Source organism: Petaurus breviceps, unplaced genomic scaffold, assembly GCF_028583685.1.
Source record: "Petaurus breviceps papuanus isolate PSGF00001 unplaced genomic scaffold, PetGlider_PUasm1.0 91133, whole genome shotgun sequence".
Lineage (NCBI taxonomy): Eukaryota > Metazoa > Chordata > Mammalia > Diprotodontia > Petauridae > Petaurus > Petaurus breviceps.
This window is the reverse complement of record NW_027187419.1, coordinates 68107345-68125702: the sequence shown is the minus strand read 5'-3', so window position 1 is coordinate 68125702 and position 18358 is coordinate 68107345. Positions and strand designations below refer to the sequence as shown.

General features: G+C 42.3%; 2 pseudogenes; both read right to left on the bottom strand.

The window, feature by feature from the left end:
• Window positions 1-18358, bottom strand: part of LOC138155417 (biogenesis of lysosome-related organelles complex 1 subunit 2 pseudogene) — a 964561-nt pseudogene that overhangs the window by 844995 nt on the left and 101208 nt on the right.
• Window positions 1959-2626, bottom strand: LOC138155418 (NADH dehydrogenase [ubiquinone] iron-sulfur protein 5-like; annotated as a pseudogene).

Genomic DNA, 18358 nt, shown 5'->3' with positions numbered 1-18358 from the left:
GACACTAGGGCCAGTGCTCTTACTCGCTGTGCTACCTGGCTGACCCCATAGAAATCAATCTTATCCCATACTCCCACATACAGCATTTGATTTTCAAAAATCTGTAATAGCATAATCCTATGGAATTTAGGCCCAAGAATTACCTATGACCTGCCCAAGGTCATGCATGCAAAGAGTAAATGGGAAGGGGGCATCTCTAGTCATCCTGATCCATGCCTCACCACTGGACCCAGGAGAAACTAAGGCTGGTGACTTTGCACAACCCTCCTTCATTTAAATCCAATTCATTTATATGTCATAGCATCACCTTCCTGATGTCACAGTCCTCTTCAAGAATGAAGGACAAACAACAAAAGACAGCCAGAATTTGAACCTAGATCATAGACTCACAGAGCTACAAGAAATCTCACAGGCTATCTAGTACAACTCTCCCATATTACAGATGAAGAAACTGAGACCCCAAGAGATTAAATAACTGCCCAAGGTCACATGAGGTGTCCTTATCACCAGTGGGATGTGAACCCAGGTTCTTCCTGCTGCGCCACACAAATTTGGTATTGTACCAGCTGCCATCCAGGGGTCAGTCCCGCCTCTCTGAGGCTTTACTTAACAGAAGTTACTAACAGCAAAGATTCCTGGATGAGGGAAAGCTGCAGAGAACTCCCATTATCTGGTTCTTTGAGGTTCAAATCTTGGCTGTCTTGAATAACTTTCTCTGAAGCCATCCCTAAAGATAAAGGGGTTATACCCTTATCAAGCTGTCTGAATGTTAGCCAATACCCTAGTTTGCCTCAGAAAAGCATCAGCTAAATTGACATCATCTCCTGTTTTAATTATTGCTGCATATAGTCTACTAGATGCTGCTATTTGGGGACTCAAGAAATCCCTGAAAAACAAAATGCTGCAATTATTTCTGGGCCAATGGAAAAAACAATAAATTAGAAAGAATATGAGTTAGATACTATGAGGAAAACTTTCTCAGGTAGGAAAAGGAATCCTGGGGGAGGGGAAGAAAATTAGTAACACTTCTTCCAACTGACTTTCTACATTCATCATTCTAACACCAGACCCAGGGGCCCCAAATCTCTCCAGGACACTGAGCCTTTGTCTTCCTTGGTGCTTCTCTGCAATAGAGCATTTTAGCATAAAAGGAGAATGAAGTGCCTAAATGTTATTTTCCTTTTGACTGGAAAAATACAGCCAAGGAAGAGAGGAGAAATATTAGAAGCTCCGGTAATGTTTTGATTTTGCTTAGAGCTGGGCAGATTTTTAGTGCTTGACTCAGCTCTTCCCTCATCAAGGCTTACAAACATACAGAAGGCCAAGTCTGTACCAAACACAATGCCTCTGAGACTATATTAATTAAAGGGAGTTGATCTTAAGGAGAGTAGAACTTTTAATAGTCTGCTTCCTTTGAATATTCAGGAACTAAAAAAAATTTATGAAGGCAATATCAAGGGACTCAATGAGCAAAGTGAATAATATACTTCCTGTAAGTTAGACAATCATTATTTGATGCATATATTACTCATCAAGGATACACGTGACTAACTGCACCATTGTTTAAGCCCTAGAGGGTGGAACAGAACCCTCAGGCTTTCTGAATTTAGTACTAACCTGGTCCTTGAAGACAAGGACTTGGGATGCTAACTCACTCTTCTAACTGGAAATGAGTAACTATTTGTTGGGCATTTTTAGAGGGACTTGCTACTCATACATGGCATGGTTTAGACACGCTCCAAGATTCTGTGAGTCATCTATGCCCCATATGGCTAATGAATTTGGGGTGTGAGTTGTGGGTATGGGTCTTGTTCTCTGCCCTGGTATCTCTTTCACTAATGACTCCAGACCATTGTTAATTATATTTATTCATTATAGCATCACAGATTTAGAGCTGCAAGGAAACTCAGAGGACCTCATTTCTAACCCTCTCATTTTTTTTTTTTTGTTGTTGCAGATACATTAGTAAATGTTTACTTTCCAAAATGCCTACTTTCAGGTACAGGCAGAATCACAGATCATACACTGGAGGGTGAACCACTGCCACCAGCTTGCCTGGTGTGGTTGTCCTAATGACAAAGTATAGAGAGAACTGGGGCCTGGGGAAAGCAGGATGGCTTCTATACTCTTGTACTTTTTACCCTTTGGAAGGAGATACCTGTTTTAAGAAAAATACATTTCCAGGGGACGGCAAAGGTACGCTTTCATCCCCTCATAAAGAACAAAGGCACCCAATGTCACCACTTGCTGGTCAAGGCTTCGGCTCTTCCTTGCCTGAGTGGTGAGGTGGGGGAGCATACTTCCCTTCTTTCATTAGCTTCTCCTTCTGCTTCATGATTATTCCCAAGCATTCTACTGTTTTCCACCTATGTAGACATTCAATGAAATCCTCATATTCCAGTCTGCATTCTTTCTTGGCTCAGGTCATACCAATTCCATGGGCACCCTCAATGAATTCCTTCACAAAAGTATGGCATCGGGCCGGCATTTTGTAAGGTTGTTCAGCATTCATAATTGTCATCCATTTGTCAATATTGAGGCCCAGCAGGTCTTGAATATCAAAGAATGCCATGACTGCGGCCTACTCCAAACATCGAGTCCCTTTCCTTCACCATAAGTCTCTGTCATCTTCTAACCCTCTCATTTTAGAGATGAGGAAACGGGGTCACACAGAACCACAACAGTAATAGCAGCAGCAACAGTAATAGTAGTAGTAGTAGTAGTAGTAACAACTAGCATTTATATAGCAATTTAAAGTTTTCAATGCACTTTACAAATATTACCTTATTTTATCATCACAACAGTCCTGGGAAATAGGTGCTATTTTTATCCCCATTTTTTTTTTGGTTTTGTTTTTTGGGTTTTTGGGGTTTTTTTTGCTTTTTGGAGGGCAATTGGGGTTAAGTGGCTTGCCCAAGGTCACACAGCTAGTTTTTGTGTTAAGTGTCTTGAGTTCAGATGTGAACTCAGGTCCTCCTGACTCCAGGGCCGGCGCTCTATTCACTATGCCAGCTAGCTGCCCCCTAATCTGCATTTTATAGATGAGGAAACTGAAGCAGACAAAAGTTAAGGGGAATGTGCCCAGGATCACACAGCTAGTAAATATATGAGGTAGGATTTGAATCCATAGCCAGTGCTCTATCCACCATACCATCATACACCTCTCAGATTGCTGCATTACTGCTTCCCAAGTATTGCCACATTTCCCTTTTCAGACTGGGAAAAAATATGACTGATAAAATAAGCCATAAACTATAATTCTGATTCTTTATCCTGGAGTTAAAGTGAATCTGGATTTTTTAAGGAGATGTTAGTGGAAAAGAAGTTGTAGAAGGTCTGACCAAGCTGAAAAGACTGTTAAGTCTGGGGTCAGAAATAGACTGAGTTAGTATTAGAAATGGGAAGAGAGGAATATAGCGGAGGCCATGGACTAGGTATGAAGGTGGAAGACTGAAAACACAGACGAAAAGTATTTAGGTGAGTTTAGTATTACAATGATAGTTGTAATGTAATGATAGATACAATGATAGCAAATTAGTTAGCATTTTGTGATAACCAGGCCACAGTTCTCTGAACTCAAGAGAAGATGGAAACAAGCAACCAGGTGAGGCTTTAGGGAGCTTGCCATGACTCATCTGGGTACTCCTTTGTGTTCTGCTTTGTGTGACCACAGTTATTCTGCCTTCTGGGAAAGTCAGTAAGTAGCTTTATGGTTTTGTTACCCAAAGTCAGCTCCCTTCCTAAAATGAGGTGTTTAGAATAGAACATAGTATTCCAGTAGACATTTGACAAGAAATACAAGCATTATTACCAACCACAGATGGAGATTTTTACTGCCACCTCTTGTTGATTTTGCAAATCACTAAACCCCTGGTACCACAGACCTGATCTTCTACTTGATTCTTTGAACCCAACTTATATTTATTCTTCTTATTAGCATATTATCATTAGCTACCATTCTCTTGCATTTGTCCTCAGTCACCTTCCTTTGCTTCCATCCTCCATACATGTCTTTTTAAAAAAAAGTCTGAGTTGGCCAATGAGCTTCCTGAGGGGCCACATCTTCAGCTAGCTCCCTTTTTTATGCTTCACCCTAATGACTTCTGGGGTGTGTGTGTTGTGTATATATACATCACATGTATGTGTGTATATAAATACATATGTATATATACACACATAGGTATGTATACATATGTGTGTATGTATTCATTCTCAAGAGCCTCACATTATTCCTAGGAGAGTTTTGACTTCTCCTATAGAATTTTAGCCCTAAAAATATAAAAATCCTTTCTCTAAAAATAACTGCTTACCTTTACTACCCCACTAGAATTTGATTGTTTGGTTTTGTTGTTGTTGCTGTTGTTATTTTTAAGAGTTGCTACATCTATTAGAACCTAGTTATCTACCTAGTTAGATAGGTCCCATTCCCTGTCCCATCCCAGGGGGTATGACAACATACTTTATGGTCCCTTTCCTTACCTCCATGCTCCCAGCTGCCACTTTGCTGCCTCCCTTTATCTGCTGTTTTCAGTGACCTTATCTCTCTGCCTGCCTACCATCTCAGATTTATTCCAATCTATCTAATTTCCAGAAATTTCCATGAATGACAGTTGCTTACCACTCCACCTCCCATCCCCAACACACACACACAGATTCCTTTTTTTTAGGAATTTAAAGATGTTACCATTATCCCAGCACACAGTGTACTGAGATAACTACTCAAAATCAAGATTGGTGGGATCATAGTTCCTACCCTGGAACCCACTTTCCTGGGAGACCTCCATTTCAGACTGTGTGTGTTCGTGGTGGCCAAAATAAATCAAGACCAAAACTAACTCTATTCACTCAACCTCGATAGTTTTCCTTGGGGCCAGTCCAGCATAAATGGTACCTTCTAGTAACACAAATTTTAACTTCTAGTTCAAGCCCTTTTCAGGAGCAAACAGTGAGCTTCAGCAGGGAAGCCTGCAAACTCAGAGGGTAGAATCAATAGCAGAAGTGAATACAACAGATGTTTCATTGAGCAGGTGGGCAGGAAGGCACCTGCTGCTTTAGAGATCTATGAATAACAAGAAGAGAGGTCAAAATGGGAGTTTTTCTTCTTAGCATTTCCCTTTTTTCTCTCCTGTTTGCCACAAGCTCACGTTGTTAGAAAATAGCCGAAGTCAGATTGGCCCCTGTTCCAGATGCTGCTGGACCTCGGGTCCGGAGATCTGGACTGACATCCTGGGTCTGGTGCTTGCTAGCTGTGTGATGACAGACTAGTCACTTAATCCCTGTGAGACTCAGGGAGGCTCCCCTGTCAATACAGATATTGACGCTTACACCACCTGCCCCACTGGGCTATTGTGAGGAAAGTACTTTGTAAATCTCAAAAGGCAATTATTATTATTTTTATGGAAATTATTATGGGTCCCTCCTCTATGCATTTAGCATTTTCTATTTCATCTTATTTGTGCATATGATGGAGTTCCCTCCATGACATGAAGGTCAAGACCCTGTCTTATTTGTCTCTATACTTCCTGTATCACCTAGCACAGAGCTCTGCACACAGTAGCAGAGATATATCTAGTGTGAGGAAGCTAGAGATTTGCTCCAGAACATCCAGATTTAAAGGACACTTGTGATTTTAAAGGACACGAGAATGCTTAGGACTAATTGTGTGTGGTTAACTGCGTGTGTGTGTTTAACTGAACTTGTGATTTCATCAGCACAGGGAATTTGTAGGAAAAGTACTCCTACAAATTGTAGATTGGTACCCTCTCTGTCACATATAATTTTAGAGAGTTGACCAGGGGCACTGAAAGGTTATGTTTCTTTTCCAGGAGCCAAGGTCTTTCTGAATTTTGGTTCTGGGTTGGCCAGTAAAACTAGTTAGAATGGGAAGCTCCTGGTTGAAAAACTTCCTTTCCTGCCCTTGCCCTGACTGAATCCCAGCTCAGCTCCTTCTGGGGCCAGCCTTGCCCTGCTTCCTCCACCCCTTGTTGGCCTTCCCAACAGTAGCTTCATAATTTACTAGGATCTCTAGAAGTCTGAGGTCTGCTCCTCTCCTAAATTCCACTTTTCCTGTGTGTAATTTGTGGGACTCACTTAAAGCACCAGGCCAACTGGGTGGCACAGGGCCCAGAGTCAGGAAGAATAAATCCATACTCAGACACTTACTAGCTGTGTGATCCTGTGCAAGCCACTTAACTCAGTTTCCTCATCTGTAAAATGAGCTGAAGAAGGAAGTGGCATACCACTCCAGTATTTTTGCCAAGAAAACTCCAGATGGGGTCACAAAGAGTAGGATATGACTAAAACAACTGAACAACAAAAACTTCAAGCATCAAACTTACAAGTTAGGGTTCTATATGGTAGGTACACATTTAATGACTATTTGTGGAGCTACTTTCCCCAAGTCACACTCACACTTGAAGGATGGGTTCCCAGAAGACCACTACTATCAGGTTTCTAGGGTGTACCCTGGGGACCACCCTTCTAAAACTTTAGCTCATGAGCCCCCACCAGTGAATTTCCCATTAACAATCAGTAGACACACATAGCTCTTAGCAAAAGCATTTATTAATATGGCATAATAAGAATAGTAGCTATAAAACATTCCCCCACTTAACCTGGGACACACTCTTCCACAAATATACATAGTATCTGTGGGATATGGCACCTACCATAATCCCTGACACATAATAGCCACTTACAAATGTTTGGTAAGTCATTTATTTATTAGTCTTTCTTACAAGTGATATGAATAAAGCCTATGGGCTATAGAGACAGGGGAGTCAAAGTAGTCTTCAGGGGTCCAACAAAGAATTGTTGGCTAGTCACGTTGCCTTTGCCTTCCTGACTTGTTGAAGTCAGGCCCTTTTTCCTTCCTTTATAACTCACATTAGATGCTCAGTTGATGTCTGTAGATGAGAGTAATGATAGCATAGGTGATCGACTCTTAATAAATTGCTTGGCCCAAAACATGCTTGCAAATGATCATAAATCAGGTTGTTCTTGTGGTTTTGTCTTGATTAATGACATGCAGCTAATTGGATTATTAATCAGGCTAGGCCAAGGATAGCCGAGCTTTGAATTTGGTCTTGAAAATGTTTCTAAAAGTGGTGGCAGTTGTGTACCTTTTATTCAATTTGAGATACCACAACTCATCTTAGTCCTAAACTGTAAGTCATTTAGTGGCGTTTGGAACCGTTCTCAGTAAGAAAACAGAGAAATCTGGAGATCAGAATCTTAGTAAGAGGGATTCCCACAGTAAAGAGATCAAGGTGAAAAAAGAAAAAAAATGAGACAATGGGAGGGATGAGCCTTTCTATAGTAATAGGAAACCAGATGATTCTGGAGAACCTCTGAAAAAGTAAGTTCTGAGAAGATCATGTGACCATCACATACTCTGTTCTAGTCAAACTCTCTTGCTAGCTGTTCCCATACCTTTGTCTGTATGGTCTCCCACCCACCCACGCACCCAGAATACTTTCTCTCCTTACCATGGCCTTGGTATCCCTTACAATTGCTTCCAAGTTCAGTGTGAGCGCCACTTGCTAAAGAGACCTTTGCTTATCCTCCTGGTTGTGTGTGTGTGTATCTTTCTCTGCATATATATACATAAACACACACATATGTACGTATGAGCACAGTGCATTTACACACACACTCATATATATATGTAAAATCTTCTCCAAGTATATCTTGGTCCAAGTTCTCTCATTCATTCATTCTTTCTCCCTCTCTCTTTCTCTCCATATATGTATATATGTACACACATATATACATATATAGAATGTGTGTGTTATATATTAGACATACTATATACATACAAATATGTATATATTTAATTTTATGACATACAAAACATGTGTAATGTGTATATACATGTATTCATTTCTGTATACATGCACTATGTTTGTGTATGTATGCATTATGTAATAGAGGAATGGCCAATGGGATGCCCACCCCGGGACATGCCCAGTGTGCTTTGCAAGCTGCCAACCCATAGGAGGAGGGAGGGGCTTGGGAGCCTACTCCTGGAAGTGCACAATGATGTTTAACAGAACATGGGCAGGATATGCCTTTTGAATGTACGTCCAGTTCCACTTCAGCAACCAATGGAAAAACTTTTCCTTACCACACAGTAACCAGACAGGAAATAGTCACAGAATACCTGTGAATGCTCTGAGTCAAGAACAGGGCCCTTCTATCACACACCATCACATATTTCCAAAAGCAGATTCACCAAGTCCTGCTTCCTCCATGGCAGTGTGCAGAGCACACTGTGCAAGCTCTGAGGATGAGATTCCCATTGGTCAGGTCCCAGTTTTTTATATATATACATCCATATACACATATGCAGATATATACCTACAAGTATATATATACCCATTCACATATATACGTGTGTAGATACATACAAATATGTGTGTGTGCTTGTGATTACACATACATGCCAGATGATAGGATTGAGCCTTAACTTAAAGTCTGTTTGACTCAGTTTCCTCATCTGTAAAATGGAGATGATAATAGCACCTACCTCCCAGAGTTATTGTAAGGATCAGATGAGATAATAATTGTAAAACACCTCTCATATAGTAAACACTACCTCTACCTATGTGCGTGTATATGTACATATATATGTATGTATGTGTACATATATACATCCTTTTTTCTTTTTTTTGAGGCAGCTGGGGTTAAGTAGCTTGCCCAGGTCACAAGGCTGATCAGTCAGATCTTTCTGACTCCAGGCCAGTACTCTATGCACTGTGTTGTCCAGCTGCTCCTAAAATATCAACTATTATTTTTAATTACACAGTGCGCTAGGTTCTTGAAGAGATAGGTATATATCAGACACGGTCCCTGCCATTAAGGCCTTTACAACTAGAGAGAATAAAACACAAACACAGGAAAAAAGTAGCCTATGAAGGTCCATAAGAAAAGCACAAAGTACACCAAGTTCAAAAGAAGGGAGGAGTCGGTTCTGTCCTTCATGGGTGGCTGATAATCAAGGAGGGCTTCATGGAGGCCACTTCTGAGCTGGTCTTTGAACGATGGGTAGGAATTTCACTGGTGGACATATGAGAGAGAGCATCCCAGGAAAAGGGGAAAGGCACAGTGGTGGGAATGCCTAGAACATAGATCGGAATGATGTTTATCCAGTTAGAGTGGAGAATGGAGAGCATGAATACATAGTCAGCAAGTATTTCTTGAGCACACGCCATTTGAAGGGGAGATATGTGACAACAGAGCTCTGAGGCATGACATGGCCTTCCATTCGTGGAGCAATGGGGAAGAAGACAGGGAACAAATGAACTTGTAAAATGCCAGTCAATTACAAGAAAGAAGCCATAATAAAATGCTCCTGTGTGAGGTACTGCTGTACTAACTGTAGTACAAACATACTAAGTATGTTAGAATTTAAGAGAAATTAATGAGGACTAGAATAGTCAGAGACAGCTAGGTGGCCCAATGAGTAGAGTGCTGGACCCAGAGTCAGGAAGACTCATCTTCCTGAGTTCAAATCTGGTCTCAGACACTTCCTAGCTGTGTGACCCTGGGCAAGTCACTTTTTGCTTGTTTGCCTCAGTTCCCTCATCTGTAAAATGAGCTGAAGAAGGAAATGGCAAATCATTCCAGTATCTCTACCAAGAAAACTCCAAATGGAGTCTCAAAGAGTCAGACAGACTGAAATAACTCAACAACAATAGAATAGTCAGCAAAAGTTTCATGAAGAAGATGGGACATTGAAAAATGAGTAAGATTTAGGTAATCAGAGGAGAGAAGGGCAAGCATTGTAGATGAGAAAAGGTGAGGAAATGGGAGTGAAGAGAGCAATGAGGGGAGAAGCCTGATTATAGCCTGTGTTGGGGCAAAGCAAGAAACAAGGTTGAATAGTTAGAATGAGGCCATGTTATACAGCATTTTCAAAGTGAGTCAGAGGACTTGATGGGGCCGGGGAGGAGACAGGATGCTACTGGAGGTTTATAAACAGAAGACTGTTGAAAAAGTGCTGGAGAAAATTAATCTGATATCAGGTTGAATATCTCTTTTAGATATCCTATCTCTCTATTCATACAGCTGCAACATTAGTTCAGACTTTTATTACTTCTAACCTCGACTATAGCAATAAATAGCCTTCTAACTGATCTCCCTCCCTCATCTCTCCTTTCTACAATCTACCATTCAACTGTCAGAATTATTTTTCTAAAGCATAGTATCACCTCCATACTCCATAAACTTCAGGGACTCCCTGTTACCTCCAGGATCAAATATGGATTCCTCTGATGCTGAAAGTTCTTCCAGATATGGCCCTTTCCTACTGTTCTAGTCTTGTTACTCTTCCAATGTACTCTATGAACCAGTTACATTGGCCTGCTTGAAGTCCCTGGAAAGCTCCTCCTTCTCCTATTTTTTTTTTTGGCTTTTTAGAGGGCAGTTGGGGTTAAATGACTTGCCCAAGGTCACACGGCTAGTTTTTGTGTTAAGTGTCTGAGGTTGGATTTGAACTCAGGTCCTCCTGACTCTAGGGACAGTGCTCTATTCACTGTGACGTCTAGCCACCCCCCTCCCTCTCCTTTCTCAGGATGGTTCCCTGCCTTGGATTTCTCTCCTCCCTCACTTCTGCCTGCTGGCTTCCCTGACTTCCTTCAAGACTCATCTCAAAGTCCCACCTTCTCCAGGAGGTCTTTTCTGATCCCCCCAGCTGCCAAAGTTTGTAGGTACCTCATTATTTATGTGTTGTGACCACTCTAGAATGCAAGGCGCTTGAGGATGGGGACTGTGTTTTTGCCCCTTTTTTTGTATTCCTAGTATTTAACATGGTGCCTGGCACACAGTAGACACTTAGTAAGTGCTTGCTGACTAATTGGGGAGAGATAGGAAACTGTTACAATAATCCAGGCATTTGGTGATAATATACAGCAAAATCAGGATGGGAGTCATGAGATAATAACAGTGATCAGCAATAAGAAGTGCTATTGACATAGTACTGTATAATTCACTTGCAAATCACCTCACCTGCATCATTATCACATTTGATTCTCAGTGGAAGGAACATAAAAAGCATTTAGAGTGAAAAAGCCAAAACCTTCCTCTGAAAAAAGGGGCAGGGCAGCTTCATGGATCCTGATGTCTCCTAGTGATAAGGTAAGGGCTCTGGGAGCCCCCTCCAGCTCTCCTGGAGTCCTTGAGGTACAGGCTCTGGGAACCTCCCTTGGACTCTAGATTAAATTGTCTCATTTGTTGAGGCATTTGCATGAGGCAATAAGCCTTACATTGTGGCTGGGTCCAGACCTCTAGTCTAGTTACTAGTCTAGCCCTCCATTGTTCATCTACTTCCACCCTTGAGCCTATCAAAATATCAATACACCCTTGAACTGGCCTAGCCCACCATTGTCTGTAGCCTCCAGCTACCTCCCACCTTTAATCACTCATTTACCTCATTAACTCTTCCTGAAGACCCTCCCCAAACTCCTCCTCTAGACCACCCCTAGATTCCTCCCACAACCTTCTGTATATAAGACCCCTTCTCACACCATGTGGTGCGAGAGTGCCATAGAATGCTATAGAATGGTGAGAATGCCATAGAATGACCTAGCACAGACTCACTCTATGTCTAATGCAAGCGAACTTTTAAAAAATTGTGCTTTTCTTTGGCTGAGAAGACTCGAGTCAAATTCATTCCACAGGACCCAGAATGTTGGTATTTTAGGGTCTACAGAGCAACTCTAACCCTCTTAGTGGGAAACCTCTTCATTTTTATGGTTCCCTGACCAGGAATCGAACAGTGAGAGTGCAGAATCCTAACCACAATGAATGAGACTGAGTCTTCTCTGAGCCAAAAAAAGTTAAAATTTATTAAAAATTTGCTTGTAGACACTAAGTTAAGTCTGTTAGGTCATTCTATGGTGTTCTCACACACATGGAGACAAGATGGGGTCTTACATACAAAAGGTTGTGGGAGGAATCTAGGGGTGATCTAGAGGAGGAGTTTGGGGAGGGTCTTCAGGAGGAGTTAATGAGGTCAATGAGTGATTCAGGGTGGGAAGTTGCTGGAGGCTACCTGGAGACTACAGACAATGGTGAGTTAGGCCAGTTCAAGGGTGGATTGATATTTTGATAGGCTCAAGGTTGGGAAGTCTAGTAACAGAGGTTTGGCAAGCCACAATGTAAGGCTTATTGCCTCATGCAAATGACTCATCAAATGAGATGATTTATGGGGTGGCTAGGTAGGGCAGTGAATAGAGCACTAGCCCTGGAGTTAGTTGATCCTGAGTTCAAATGCAGCCTCAGACACTTAACACAAAAACTCGCCATTAAACAAAATAAAATAAACAAATGAGACAATTTAATCAAAGTTCAAGGCAGGGTCCCAGAGCCTGTACCTCAAGGATTCATGGAGAGCTCAAGGCGGTTCCCAGAGCCTATACCTCATCAGTACCATCATTCTTCCGTTCTTTCATATCAATAAGTGTATGTTATTTTGACCTTTGAAAATACTTTTTAATAATTGTTCTTAAGTTATTTTCATTGTACATGGTTTGTCACCCCACCTAGAATATAATTACAGAGGGCAAAGATCAAGTCTTTTATTCCTTTTCTGTCCTCCCACAGTATCTAGGTCAGAGCTAGAAACACAGTAATCAATCATGCATATTTGTGAAGTACCTAGTATGTTCAGGCCCTGTGTTAAGTATACAAAAATTGAATAAAGTGCTCTCTGTCCTCATGGAGCTCACAATCTAAGTAGAGGAATGTGACACAAATACAAATAACCAGAATACATAGCAAGTCCACCAGAGGTATGAGCAGAATGCCATGGGGCCTTTGAGGAGAAAAAGGCCATTATTGACTACAGGGACCTGGAAAAGCTTCATGGAAGAGGTGACATGAGCTGAATTTTAAAGGATGGGTCAGATTTGAGCAGGTAAAGGACTTTCTGGGGTAGGCAATTGTTTGAACAAAGGCACTCTGGTCAAAAAGTGTGGGATATATTTTGAGATGTGTCTATGAGAGGGGTGGGGAACCTACAGCCTCAAGGTCACATGTGGCCTTTTAGATCCTCAGGCATGGCTTTTTGACTGTGTCCAAGTTTTACAGAACAAATCCTTTTAGTAAGGATTTAGACTTAGTAAATCCCCTTACTAAAAGGATTTGTTCTGTGAAATTTGGATTTAGTCATTCAAGTTCAGAGATGAACTTGAGGACCTAGAGGGCCACATGTGGCCTCGAGGCCACAGGTTCCCCATCCCTGGTCCAGGAGTTCAGTTTGACTGGTGTATAGATGGACACATGTGGAATAAGACTGATAGATTGTGTAGAGCCTTGAATGCCAGGCTAATGAGTTCAAACTTTACTCAGTCAGTAATAGGGAATCACTAAAGAGCTTGGGAAGGGGGGCGGGGTGAGGTGGGGGAAGGATGGAAATCCACTCAAAATCGCTGAACTAGCAATAGTACATGGCATGATAAACTGCCTATGAGTAATTGCAATTTCTGAAATATTATTTCCAGCTAAAGCATTATCAAATCATTTAGTCTTTACCAGGAAAAATGTCCTCTGTGAAAGTTAGAGATGATTTTCCTCCCTAACATCCAAGTAATGCTTCTGGTGATTTATTTATTTATTTGGTTTTGAAATTGCAATTTCACAGAACTACCTTGGGAGTAGGGCCAGAAAAGGAAAAATGAAACCATTAATGAAACAGATAAAAGAGTAGCAGCATTAACCTGCCCCCCTCCCCTCCCCCCCCCCCCAGGTCAACCAATATCAGAAGCTTTGGCAGAGACTTGGATTTGTAAAGCCCTGGCTTAGGAGTCATGAGGGCTGTTTGCTTCACAGTTGCAGCAGTGAATAAACAAAGACCTTTTATGAAGGGTATTTTTAATGCCTGTATTATTATTTAGTTTATTATTATTTAAAGCCTGTATATTTAATGCCTATATTCAGCAAGTAGCAGGCTTGAGCAGCCCATCTGTAGTCCTCAAGTCTGGGGAGAACAAGTGAAGGAAAGGGATGTTAAGAGCTGGAAACCCATGGAGTGAATCTGAATGAGGAGGAAAATGCTCTGAAGTGTCCATCATTTCTGAGCCAGATGCTTCCCCCACCCCCTGTTCTTTAAGAGTCCACACTGCCTGCAGAGAGGACTGATGGAAGATGGGCCTAGGGGACTCACAGGGCAGTCGAGTACAATTCTCTGTGCACCATCACCCAAGGTATCAGCAGCAGGAATGAGGGCTTCATTGGGATGTGCCTAAAGGAAGCCCAGGCCACGTTCCCACTGCTGAGGCCACTGAGCTGAACATTTTAATGAGCTATTCCCCATTAAGCTAAGAGACCCGCTGTGTGAGGAACCAGAACTGATGGCCGGCAGGAATAACCGCAAGAGAAATTGACAAGTCGAAACATCTCACTCCTGTCAGCTCATTAACAATTCCCCCAGGTTCCAGAGGCAGCCACTTAACTCCAGAGAGAACCCAATCAAACAAAGACAGCCATGGAGATTTGTTTATTTCTTCTGGTGTCTCATCACAGCTCAAGCAGAAGAAAACCAGAGGCTAGCTAATGATTGCCATAATTGCAAGGCTATTTTTCACTCTTCTTTCCTCATATTCAGTCACCTGAGATCAATGTGACTTACCTGGCACCCTACTTCTTGCCACCTATGGAAAGCAAGTCGATGCATCTCCCATTGAAACCTTTATGGGGCATGGTTTCCATTGAATTCACAAGGTCATAGATTTACAATTGGGACAGATCTCAAAAGCTATCTAATCCAATCATAGTATTTTGAAGACAAGGAAAACAAGGCCCAGAGGAGTTAAACAACTTAATCAATCAGCAAACGATTATTAAACACCTATTACATGCCAGGCCCTGTGATGGGTTCTAAGTATACAAAAGTAAAACAGTCTTTGCTGTCAACAAGCACAATCAGGGCAAACAGTGAGAATATGTGACATTTCTAGAAAGCAAACACAAGATAATTTTTCCAGGGGAAAGGTATTGGTATTGGATTAGGGAAAGGTCTTATGTAGGAGGTGGCATTTGAGCTAGCAATTTAGGCTTTCTAAAACATAGAGGTGAGTACATCCTAGGCATGGGGGAAAGTCTCTGCAAAGGCTAGATGGAATTAACAGGATTTAGTAACTAATTGGATATTGGCAGTGAGATAAAGTCTAGGATTATTCTGAGATATTTTTTCTTTTTGGAGGGGGGAAGACAGGGCAATTGGGTTTGAGTGACTTGCCAAGGTCACATGGCTAGCGTGTCAAGTGTCTTAGGCCAGATTTGAACTCAGGTTCTCCTGACTCTAGGGCTGGTGCTCCATTCACTGTGCCACCTATCTGCCCCCTATTCTGAGATTTTGACTGTGGATGACTGAAAGGGCAGTGTTGTTCTAGACAGAAATAGGAAAGCTGGGAAAAGGGATGGTTTAGAGGAGGGAAAATAGAGAAAGAGATTTCATTCGTGATTTAATTGGCATAGGAAGCACCTGGAGAATGACCCCCCCCCCAAATCCTGTAATTGGTAGTCTTAGAGGGTCACCTGGGGGCTCCAAGAGGCCAAAGGACCAGTGACACAGTCAGTGTAGGTCAGAGACATATCTTGAAGCTAGGCCTCCCTGCCTCCAAGAGCACTTCTCTCTTCATAGAACCACATGGATTCTATTGAAATAGACATATTTCCAAACTAAAGGTCCCCTTTCTGGCTGCAAGACTGACATTCATGGTCCTGGCTCTTTCTAAAACACAGCCGTAAGCAGGCTGGGAGTTTTTCCCATAGGTAAATAGATAGATGACTGACTAGATGAGCATCGTAGGTCTCTGGAGCCTGAGACCGTGGAATCTAGGCATGCAATTTATCAAAATTCATCTCCAGTGTCAGGTGTGCGTGGCTTCCTTTGCTCTCAATTCTTTTTAAAGTCTCTCCAGCCCCCAGGACTAATCCACTCAATTTTAGCTGCATAGGCAGCTCTTGATAATGTCCTAGAGAGTGACACAGCAAAGGACTGGGACCCTAATTTAGAGCCTAGGAGGACAATAGCTCCTCTCTATTCAGAGCTGGTCAGATTTATGTCACTGAATCCATTTTTTCCTAGGAGGAAGACAGAGGAAGGCATCTATGCTTCTGCCACTCAGTCACATAGAACTATTTAAGCTGCTGCTGCTGGAGAAAAAGGCATAAAAACCAAGGAAGGAGGCAGCTGGGACCTGGAGACAGTAGCCGAGTTTGGACTGGAAACCAGGGTCTGGGTTTTACCACCTCTAGCCAGGCATCCATAAATCTGTGTGGAGGAATAATCGGGCACCCTCTCTAGCTAGCTGCTTTTCTCATAATCAAGGAAAGGAACTAATCACCAGGAAATCAACAAACAGCTAAAGCATGTGGAAATCAACCCCAAAGGGGGGGGGGGGGAAGGGATTTAATCCAATTCTGAACACTATGGAAGAGTGAGAGGATGTGTAAAAAAAGACAAGAGATCTGGTTCTTGCCATTGATCAGTTTATAGTCCAATAGGAGAGATATAATCCATAGTCCAATAGCTATTGTTGTTATTCAATTATGTCTGAATCTTTATGGTCCCATTTGGGGTTTTCTTGGCAAAGGTACTGGAATGGTTTGTCATTTTCTTCTTTAGTTCATTTTACATATGAGGAAACTGAGGCAAGCAGAGTTAAGTGACTTGTCTAGGGTCACACAGCTAGTTAAATGTCTGAGGGCAGATTTGTACTCTAGTCTGTCTGACTTCAGGTCCAACACTCTATCTACTGCACAACCTAGCTGCCCACCAATCCTGGGAGGCAGGTACTATTATGTCCTCCATTTTACAGATGAGGAAACTAGGACAAGCAGAGGTTAAGTGATTTGCCCAGGGTCATACACCTAGTACATGTCTGAGGCCAGATTTCAACTCAGATCTTCTTTCTGCATACTGAGTGCTCTATCTGTTGAAGTTTAAGGTTTAGGGGTGCTCAAGACCCCAAAATAACAACATGCCAGGTCCTGCTAAATGAATTCGACTCAAGCCTTCTCTCAGCCAAAGTAAAACAAAGTTTATTAAAGATTCACTATAATGGGTAGACTCTTTATTTGGGGTGGGGGGGGTGTTGTCTTTTGAGAGGGGGAAAGCAGGGCAATTGGGGTTAAGTGACTTGCCCAAGGTCACACAGCTAGTAAGTGTTAAGTGTCTGAGGTCATATGTGAAATATCCTTCTGACTCCAGGGCCAATGCTCTATTCACCATGCCACATAGCTGCCCCCAGTGGTTTTTCCAATGAGATATTTCACATTGCCTTCTATTTTCTCATAAAGTCATTAGCTTCCATTTGACTTTTTTTTTTTTTTTGCTTTTTGGAAGGAAATTGGGGTTAAGTGACTTGCCCAAGGTCACACGACTAGTTTTTGTGTTAAGTGTCTGAGGGTGGACATGAACTCAGGTCCTCCTGACTCCAGGGCCAGTGCTCTATTCACTGCACCACCTAGCCGCCCAGAAACTCTTTTTAAGGCATTCTTCTCTTCATTGGCTTTTTGGGCCTCTTTTGCTATTTGAGTTAGTCTATTTTTTGGTCTTCTTTAGCAGGCTACTGACTTGCTTTTCATGATTTTCTTGCATCATTCTCATTTCTCTTTCCAATTTTTCCTCCACTTCTCTTACTTGATTTTCAAAATCCTTCTTGAGCTCCTCCATGGCCTATAACCAGTTCATATTTTCCTTGGAGGCTTTTGATGCAGAAGTTTTGACTTCATTGACTTCTTCTGGTTCCATGTTTTGATCCTTTTTGTCCCCAAAAAAGGAATCTATGATAAGGTTGTGCTTCCTCTTCTTGCCCATCTTGCCAGTCAATTACTTGACTTTTGAGCTCCTTGTCACAGTGGAATTCTGCTTCCAGAGTGGAGAGCTTTGTCCCAAATTGCTAGGGTTTTCACAGATGTGGTCAGAGCTATGAGGAGGGTGCCCTCTCTACAGACACCCCAAGCTCTGGCACATTGGCCACACATCCCAGGACCACCACCCAATACCACACTCCAGATCCCAGCAGGTCAAAGCAAGAGTGATTACCCTCTGAATGGTCACTTGGTCCTCCTATGATCTGCAGGCCAGGAGCTCTGGAGGCAGCCACGTGGCAGCTGCAGCTGCTGCACCTCCTCCACTTCTTGCTCTGGGGGCAAGGGCTAGACCACACTCTTCCATCACCCAGTTCCAACAGAGTTCCCCACTGACTTTTTACTTTCTCTTTGGCGTTTATGGGTTGAGAAGTCTGGAAACTGCCACAACTGCTGGTGATTCACTCTCCTGAAGTCTGCTCTGGCCAGTCTGTGCCTCGGGTTGGGGCTGCCCTGGGGCTGATCATGGGCGGTCACATGG